The 9,995-nt window shown below is 45.3% G+C and overlaps 1 long non-coding RNA gene across 1 annotated transcript in view; it reads right to left on the bottom strand.

Moving 5' to 3' along the window:
* LOC114903453 overlaps positions 1-9,513 on the bottom strand; it is a 40,418-nt gene extending 30,905 nt beyond the window's left edge. Inside the window, exon 1 of the long non-coding RNA XR_003795732.1 lies at positions 9,390-9,513. This is a non-coding gene — a long non-coding RNA (uncharacterized LOC114903453). The remainder of the gene's footprint in view (positions 1-9,389) is intronic.
* Between the last annotated feature and the right edge of the window lie 482 nt (positions 9,514-9,995).

Below are 9,995 nucleotides of genomic sequence, written 5' to 3' on the forward strand. Positions count from 1 at the left end.
TCAGTACCGAGAAAAGCAGTCATTCCTTAGTAAGAAATGACACATCTATTTATGTGAGGCAAGAAGAGCCTGGAAGTGTACTAAAAAAAAAACAAATTGAGTCAAGGTGCCTGGAAATTGAAGCTAGCAGGCTTCAGCCCACCCTGCTGAGATGAGTTAGTTACCGAAGATACTGAGAAATAAAGGCAGGCGTTCTGTGAGCCACAAACCTAAGGTGAATGAGAGGGTCTTCCTGGCGGCCGTTTTGTCCCAGTTATACAAGGATTCAGGGGAAGAAAGTCTTGGAGGTGCAAAGATACTCCTTGTAGAAGACCACCTTTAGAGGTGCGCAGGGCCTCCAGGCTGCGGTGTCGGTTGGGAGAAATGGCTACTGGGCGCTGTCCCAGCATCTTCACACAGAGCTCCCCTCCTTCCAGCAGCCACCCCGAGCCCCCTGCAGCGGAGAGCGAAGCCAGCGGGAGGTTTCTCCTTCCCACGAGAGCAGCACAGAGCCCTCGTCGGGACAGAGAAAGACCATCTGAGATTTCAATAGTCACTGAAGGCGCAGGCGGAGGAGGAGAGAGCAATTGCAACCTCGCCGTGCAGGTGACTCACCTGGGGGTGGGTTCAGTCCAGCAGAGCCGAGGTGCAGCTGGGGAGAGCGCGTTTCCAACCAGCTCCCCCGTGTGGACCGCGCTGAGGGTCTGACCTCACTCTTGAGTGACCGGGTTTAAAGGAATGATGGAAAAAGCCAAAGGGGATGACGATGCCAAAACTCCTCTAATGTGATGAACTGATAGGGAGATGCTGTTAAGTGCACACCTGCACACCTCTTTGCCTCAGGAGAACTGTGTCCCCAGAGATGCTTACGACGGGCCAGGTGCTGCCCTGACTGTTTTCCCTGCAGTCCTGCTCTGTTTCCGGGTGCCCGGGACGCGAATGGCGTCACCCGCCACCCAAACCCTTGAGACAGAGAACTCAGATTTATTCTCAATGCCTCCTTTTTCTCAGAGCCACACCAGACTTCTTATTTTACACCACTGAGTTTGGGTGATTTGTTCCTAGGCCGTGGATAACTGGGAAAGGTACCCAATGACTGTCGGGCACTATGTTAGGTGTTGGGGATACGCCTCCCCTTGTGGAGTTTAAAACTCGATGACCCCGTGCTCTCTGTGAATGTGAGAAACAACCCCTGGCCTCCCTGATTTTGCTGTGCAAATAGCAATATAGGAAATACTCATACAAACAGCTGTATGCCAATATAAGAAAACACAGGTAAGTGCAATAGGTTTGAACAGCAAACAGAACTGACTGAAAAGAGGGAGCTCCTGGGACCTGTACAATCAGAGAGAGTCAGTAAGGAACCAGGAACTGGGTTGAATGTCCAGGATTCATGTGGGTGGAGGTGCTGGGAAGGGCAGGCGTTTTATCCTGTGTTCAGTGCCATGGACGGGTGTGGGAGAGAGTTCCCACCCAAGGAAGTGTGTGAGAGAAATGACCAGGAAAATCAACAGGAGGCAGAAGACAGCGTCTTGAAGGTCATAGGAAGGGTTTAGATCTCATTTTCTAGGCAAGAGGATGGTACCGAAGGTTTACAAGCCATAGATGAGCCATGTTGAGAAGTGCAATGAACCTGACAGCGGAAGGAACATGAACTGGATTCACACAAGAGGCAGGGACCCCAACGGGGGACTCTTGAAATAATGTTCAAACAGAGTAAGGGGGGTCTTTCACTCTACATAACCCCCTCCCATGACAGGCCCCACCACTGCTCTTCCAAAATGTCATTTGCTGCCTCTCCTGTCTGGGTCTGTTTCAGCACTTTCTGGCCTCTGGAGCCGTGATGTCCTCTTACTGACCCACGTTTCCCATGCTGAGCCCGGTGATGGAAATGCTGCCCGGCGGCTGGCAGCCCAATGAGCGGGCTCCTGCCATCACAAGGCCCCTGGCAGCTGCTTCCTGATGATCTGAGGGCTTCTCAGTGCCTGTTGTTTGTTTTGACCGTTTGATCCTCCAGGCTCTACACACTAGCATTAATTCACCGATGCCTGACAAGTTTTATCCTCAAGTGAGCCATGCATGTGAAGTCAAAGTCAGGTGTCCCCAGAGTAGAAGCATTCCTGGCTCCTGGAAGAGATGCTCTGTAATGACAATTGTGTGGTGCTTTCATCTTCAAAGCCCAGTGCAAACATTACCTAATTAACCCTCCCTGTGTACCTGGAAGGCAGGGAAGCATCTCTGAACTCAGTTTCAGGAGAGAAGATGGGAAGCTGCAGTGAAATGGCAAAAGCCCTCCACCAGAAAGGTTCAGCTTGGTACCAAAACCAGCAAGGAAGAGCCTGACCCCTGCACCCCCATGCAGAGCCAAGGAGGTGGCTCAACACCGAAGGGTTCAACTTATTGCCAAGGTCATAGGCAGAACCTCCTCATAAGGTTTAGCATTGGGAAGGCAGGGTGCTGGGCGCTGGCGCTGGATTTTACTGTCTAGTTGTACGGCCTCTCCATACTCTGAATTCCTCGTCTGTCAAAGAAGCCCTATTAGTCTGTGGTTCCCATCACATAACAGCGCTAAAGCAATTCGTGAAAAGAGTGCTCAGAAAATGAACCCTAATGAGGCCCTCCAATACGGATCATTTTAGCAGCTGGGAAAAATCCTAAGCAGAAGAGTCCTCGTTCCCCTTTTGTACAAAATCTCTACCTCATTCAGCCACATCCCCACCGGCAACAATGTCCCTCATTACCTCTCTGAGCAAAATGTCCTCAGGAGCTCTCCCCCTCTCCCCCATCAAACTGACCTCAGAAACAGCCTCCCGTCTCACCGACACTAAGGCTAGAAGAGAGTTAGGTTTTAGCGTAAGCCGTCCAGGGGGACTTTGCATTTCAGCTGAAGTCCTGCCTGTGGTGGTCTGGCCACAGGGAACTAACCTATAGAGGCATCTGGGTGGCAGGACCCTGATATCATACACCTCACGGCTAAAGAGTTTTGAGTGCTTAGCAGAAGCCAAGCCCTGTTGAAAAGGAAGCCTCGTGCTGTGGTTAAGAGCATGGCCCCCTGGTCTTTCCACCACTGAGAAACTGCTTCATCTCTCTGCGCCTGTTTCTTCTCTAAACTGGGAATAATAACTTATCCCCTAGGTTTGTTATGATGCTGCAATGAATTAATGCACATACAGTACGGAGCATAGTGCCAGCACATAGTAAGCACCAAAATACAGCTTGTATTGTCATAGGCACTTTACTTGCAGTAACAAGTGTGTGTTATACGACTTTTGACGTGAGCACTAGCTCCAGCCCTGCTTAAACATAGAGACGGAGGCACAGAGGTGAACACACAGCTCGGTCGCACAGCTGGTCCACAGTGAAGCTGGGTGCTCACCGGGCCGCCTGGCTGCAGAACCGGACCTTACCCCATGCTGCGCTGCCCAGGCCTTGCCGTGCGCAGGGCCCCGGGGAGACGGGCCCAAGGCAGCCACGCGGGCTAGGTGAGAGGAGCCTGGGTTCAAGCCGTGCGTCATCCGCAGCAAACACGCCAAGGAAGCTCTCTCTCTCTCTGTCCCTCCCATCTTGGCATCTTCACCCCTAACACAGACATGATCCACCATTGCAGGTGGCCGCGAAGATCAAATAACTGTGCAAGGGGATTTAGAAAGTCTCAAGAGCTCTCTCTTCAAATGTAGGGAATTGTTAGGGTCCACTGCCGCACGAGCTGATGGGGGGTAGCTCTAAGCGAGGCACTGAAGGAGGCAGGGCTGGGAGGCCTTGGGGGTCACTTGTGCTGCCCGGGGGTCCTCGTTCATGAAGGTGATTGGCTACCAGAGAAACGTGGTAGGAGCTGGGCTGGGGGTCTGGCACCCGGGGCCAACGCCACCCTACAAACCCGACTGTAGGTCTCACTGTGCAGCCCTCCCCATAAAGCAGGAACCCGCCCCATTTCAGATGCCTTGTGAGGCTGCCCTGCACTCCCTCCCAAGAGCTCCTCCCGGGCCGGACACCCACGGGATGGGCCTGGGACTGTGGTCCTTAGAGGTCCCTAGTGGGGCAGCATGAGAGGCAGCCCCTGCAGGGTCTACAGTCCCCCGTATCCTTGGCCCCTACCACGGGGCTTGATCAACTCTGCTGTACCATCTGTTTTATTGCAGAGCCAGGCTGAGGTCCCAAGGCACATGGGCTGTCCCAGTCAGCACCCAACCGTGGGGTCTGGGGAGAATGCACTACTCAGGTCTTCGGAGAAATTCACCCAGTTCCTGGTTACCTGATGTTCTCAGTGTGCAGACTTTTAAATTCCCAAAGGCAAGTGACCCAAACTGCTATGCTGTGGATGTGAAGGGTACGCAAACGCATTTTCAAATGACTGCGTTCTTTGATGGCAGCACATCTGCTTTCGCAGCTAATCAGAACGATCTCTTTTAAATCTCGTTACTTTTTTATCCTGTGTTTTGGTTAACAAAAGCCACCATCCCTTGCCCCTGGATGAGAGCAAAGAACAAAGGGCAGCCCAGAGAAGACAGTATCCAGCCCACAGTTCAAGTCCATCCTCCACCTGCAGCCACCCTGAGTGCCGAGCTAAGGTGGCAGGTCCCGGGGGTGATGACACCGCAGCTCCCAGCTGCTCTGGGGTCCTCACACCATCAGGTTGCTCACTGGCTCCTCTGAACGCTATTTCCTATGTTCACAGCTTGATTTTGCTGCAATTTGCACATATTTTGCCTCTCATGAATAATGCCCCATTCAAATCTGTCACAAGACGCAGTATATTTTGGAAGCCACTTAATGGCAAAGGTGAGTGATTTGCCCAAGCTTGTATACATTTTCCGACTCCTACTTCCCACTGGTTTTCTGCCTGCCAGCCCCAGCTCACGTCTGTGTCTTTTGTCACAGTATCACCATTTAACCGTATCAAGTATGCTCTGTGTGCCCAGTGCTCTAGCAAATGAACAGAAACATAATGTTCCTGCCAAGTTGATTTAGCATCTAACCAGGGAGCAAGAGAAGAAACAAATAGTAGAAGGAGAGGTCCCTGTCACACTGAGGTCAGACCACTGTAAAACTGGGCCCGAAGTCTTCCCCATACAACCTCCCATGCCTCCCCCAACAGATGCTTCTCCAAGAGAGACTACTGCGGGGAGAGTTGTAGGAAATTTTTTTCCTGAAATAAGGTTACCACTCTATTTGGGACCTCCCCTAAAACAGGATCCCGGTCTGAGCAGCCTCATTTATCCACCCTAACCCACATCTCTGGTCCCCTTCGGCTTGCCACCCTTATCCCATCCTTCAGGGGAGTATTCGTCACACACAATTTTATTTGAAATTGCATCAAAAAGAATAAAATACCTAGAAATAAATTTAAGCAACGAAGTGAAAGACCTCTAACTGAAAACTATAAGACACTAATGAAAGAAACTGAAGAAGACACAAATACATGGAAAGATATTCCACGCTTACAGTTTGGAAGAATTAATATTATTAAAAAGTCCCTACTAACCAAAGCAATTTACAGTATCAATGCAATCCTTATCAAAATCCAATAGCATTTTTCACAGAAATAGAACAAACGATCCTAAAATTTATATGGAACCACACAACATACCAAATAGCCAAAGAAATTGAGCACAAAGAACAAGGTTGGCAACATCACACTTCCTGATTTCAAGCTATATTATAAAACTATAGTAACCAAAACAGAATGGTGTTGGCACAAAAACAGACACATAGATTAATGGAACAGAGTAGAGAACCCAGGAATAAACCCACACCTACATGTTCAACTAATTTATGTTAAGGCAGCCAAGAATATATTGATACAGTGGGGAAAGGACTGTCTTTTCAATAAATAGTATTGGGAAAACTGGACAGTCACATGCAAAAGAATGCAACCGGACCACTATCTTGTACCATACACAAAAATCAACTCAAAATGGATTAAAGGCTTGACCATAAGAACTAAAACCATGAAACTCCTAGAAGAAAACATGTTGGGTAAGCTCCTTGACATCCATCTTGGTGATGATTTTTTGGATTTGACACCAAAAGCAAAGGCAGCAAAAACAAAAATGACCAAGTGGGACTACATCAAACTAAAAAGCTTCTGCACAACAAAGGAAACCATCAACAGAATGAAAGGGCAACCTATGGAATGAGAAAATATTTGAAAATCATATATCTGATAAGGGGTTAATATCCAAAATACATCAAGAACTCATACAACTCAATTTTTAAAAATCCAATTAAAAAATGTGCAGAGGATCTGAATAGATATTTTTCTAAAGAGGATATACAAATGGACAACAGGTACATAAAAGGTGCTCAACATCACTCACCATGAGGAAAATGCAAATCAAAACCACAATGAGATATCACCTGACACCTATTAGAATGGCTATTATAAAAAGAGAAGAAATAACAAGTGTTGGCAAGGATGTGGAGAAAAGGGACGCCTCCTGCACTGTTGGTGGGAATGTAAATTTGTGCAGGCACTGTGGAAAACAGTATGGAGGGTCCTCAAAAAATTAAAAATAGAACTATGATATGATTCAGCAATTTTACTTCTGGGTATTTATTCTAAGGAAATGAAATCACTCTGTACCCCCACGTTCACTGCAGCATTATTTACTACAGCCAAGATAGGAAAGTAACCTAAGTGTCCATCAATGGATGAATGGATAAAAAAGTGTGATACATAATTCAGCCATAAAAAAAAGGAAATTCTGCCATTTGCAACAGCATGGATGGACCTTTAGGCCATTATATTAAATGAGATAAGTAACTCCAAAGTCTTATGAATATAATTACATGTAGAAATTGTTTTAATGTGTAATGCTTGGTTCATTTCTCTGTCTTGTCCAATACCTTGTATCCTACAATGACTATCCTTGGATTAGAGGCTGATGGTACTTTACAAAGGTCTGGTGACTCATCACGTCACACAGGTGAGAGGGAAACTCAGCTGACCTGAACTTCCCTGCCATGTCTTGCCCAGGATCTCGCTCACATTTACATGTGCCTCCGGAGAGGCAAAATTCCTCCCCAGCATGTTCTGTTCTTCTAGGGTCTTCTCTTATCTCCTCTATTTCTGAAGCAGAGTCTGGTTAATGAGTCAGTTTGGGGTTTGAGTCTAACTTTCTGTTTAAGATTTGATAGTAATTTTCATTTTTAAAAACAAGTAAGAGGAGGACAATATTTTGACCACTAACTTGTAGGTTTGCTTTTCTCCTTTGGACTATATTAAAAAAAAAAAAAAGTAATGCTTTTTGGTTGTGCCTGCAAACCCCTCATTATCTTTATCATCAGAAAGCACTCATTAAGCCCTAATTGGACCAGGTGCTTCAATTAGAGGTGGCACCATCAAATGTAGAGTTGTAGAAAGCTTCTCATTGTACTCCTAATGGAAAGATGCATGTGTCTGAGAAGGGTTTAACTTCATATATTCGAAAGTATGTTCAATCCCAAGGGATTTGTTTTGTGTGAGTCTCCAGATAGCAAGATGGAAGATGAGAGGAAAAAGGGGGGGATGGTATAGCCGCTTGCTTGCAAACAGACACTGGTGTCTATCACTAAAATATAGATATGCACATATCTATATTCCCCTGAAATAAGTCCTCTAATGAAGGCATCTCCCCCTAGAGAGCAGCATATTTAATTAGAATGGATTTATGTATGCCTTGGCTCACCAGGAGAGCCTCCAGAGATGAACATCTTGTTACGGGAAAGCCCAGGAGGTGGAGCTGCCAATCTTCCTCTAGCAGAATTTGCACAATATGAACAGTAGGTACAGGGCATTCTGCTTCTAATAAAGACACAGATCTAGAGTCACCGGCTTCTGCTTATTTTTCAAGAAGAGCCCCTTAGAACCTGGGTATCCCTCCTTTCGCCATATTAGGTAAACCTGCTTCTGTGGTCAGCGTTGAAACTCCAAGAACCTATCCCTTGGCCTCTTAGCTGCTGTAATTAGCAAGGAGGATGGTGGCTCACTTCTACCTAAATTCATACCACGTTGGATTCCTAAATAGAAAGCACACAAGTCCTTTAAATGTAAATATTTCCTTCTTTCCTCTCTAACCAAAAAGGCACTCTGATAATGCTGCAACGAGGTCCACTTTTTTCATTAATTTCTTCTAGAAAACAATAGTCTTCTTTCAAATAAGGTTTTTGCATTTCAGATTATTACATAAAAAGAAAACGTAATGATTTTAAAGGGATGATGTTTTATACAGTTTCAGTTTTTAAAACAAAAACAAATAGTGGGTAAACATGTTAAAATATTGAATAATGGAATGAAATAATGGAATGTCGAAATATCTTATGTTTGCACAGCCCCTCTAAGTTGACAAAAATCTTGGGAATCTTTCCAACAGCTCTTTGAGGAGGGCAGGGGAGGTATTACCATCACTCACAGTCTACCAGCAAATCATAGCTTCCTCTGCTGACTTCACAACTATGAAATAGTTGGAGATTGCAGGTCTAAATTATAAGATTTTTAAGTTGAATTGCAGATTGTGTTAAACTAAAATGTGATGGAAATGGCCATTTATACATGCATCTATCATCCCAGCTGCTCTGGTCATTGCTACTGGTTGACTAGCAACTTCTAATCCACCATTTATTCAGTCATTACTAGTGTTCATTTATTTTATTTATTTAGTTTTAGGGCTTGTGCAGCATGCGGGATCTTACTTCCCCAACCAGGGATGGAACCCGTGCCCCCTGCATTGGGAGCATGGAGTCTTAACCACCGGACAGCCAGGGAAGTCCCACTAGTGTTCATTTAAAAGGGACCTCATGGCCATGTGAGAAGTGCCTGGTGTCTCGATACAAGTAATATAAATGAACTTATTTACAGAAACAGACTCACAGACTTCAAAAACAAACTTATGGTTACCAAAGGGGAAAGAGGGAGGGAGGGATAAATTAGGAGTTTGGGATTAACAGATACACACTACTATATATAAAATAGATAATTGACAAGGACCTACTGCATAGCACAGGGTACTCAACATTCTGTAATAACCTATACGGGAAAAGAATCTGAAAAAGCATGGGTATATGTATATGTATAACTGAATCACTTTGCTGTACACCTGAAACTAACACAACATTGTAAATCAACTATACTCTAATAAAAAATAAAAATTAAAAAAAACAGTTGTACCACAAATTTTTTTAAAAAGCAAAAAAATAAATAAATGAAATAAAAAATGAAAGTTCTTCTTGGGGTTTTGGGTCACCCCTCTTGTCCAGCACGTGTAATCCATAATAACCCTTTGGTAACTGACCAGTTTAGCTGAAACATTTCATATAGAAGAAAGTTGAGCACAATGATTCCCATCTCTTATTGTGCCCATGCACTCAGCTATCCCGGCAATCGCTAGCAATTTTGGTGAGGTTGTAGAAAACTGCTTTATCAGGAGACTTACCAAATAAACAGAAAGAAAGTTTCCAGGATTTAGCAAAACGACACAGGCAAAGAAGACAGGCTGACATAACGACTAGGCAGCTCCAGAGCGGAAGGGAACGAGAGTCGCCAGCGCCCTCCCAGGGTTCATTATGCCTCTTGAGCTGTTGGTAGGAAAGTTAATTTTTAAATGCTTTGAGGTGATTAAGAAGCTGGGCATCACTCTAAATGTAAATAAGTCCCATTTCATTTCCTCGAAGCTGACTCTGATTGGGGCAGTCACCAGCTACTTAGCTTGCTGATAAATTTCAGATCCATAGTCTGGTTCATAATTAACCCTGCCTTCTTATGGAGTCAAAGCATAGCAAACTCATTTGTAAACACAAGCGCAGCCAGAGACCTCAGTTCTCGACAGTTTCACTGGGGAAAAGTTGGTTTATCGCAGAAAGCCATATTAAGACCTGAAAGCCTTTTTGCGTTGATGATGGAGTGCTGACCAAATATTTGGTGGAAGGTGGTGTCATTTCCTTCAACCAACAAATCCGCATTTGAGAGACCGTCCTAGTGATTGAGTTTTGGTCCTTTTTTTTTAATACCAAGATTTCGGTCCCTTCAACATACAGCTTCT

This window comes from Monodon monoceros, unplaced genomic scaffold (assembly GCF_005190385.1).
Source record: "Monodon monoceros isolate NGI ecotype Baffin Bay Population unplaced genomic scaffold, NGI_Narwhal_1 Super_Scaffold_21, whole genome shotgun sequence".
Lineage (NCBI taxonomy): Eukaryota > Metazoa > Chordata > Mammalia > Artiodactyla > Monodontidae > Monodon > Monodon monoceros.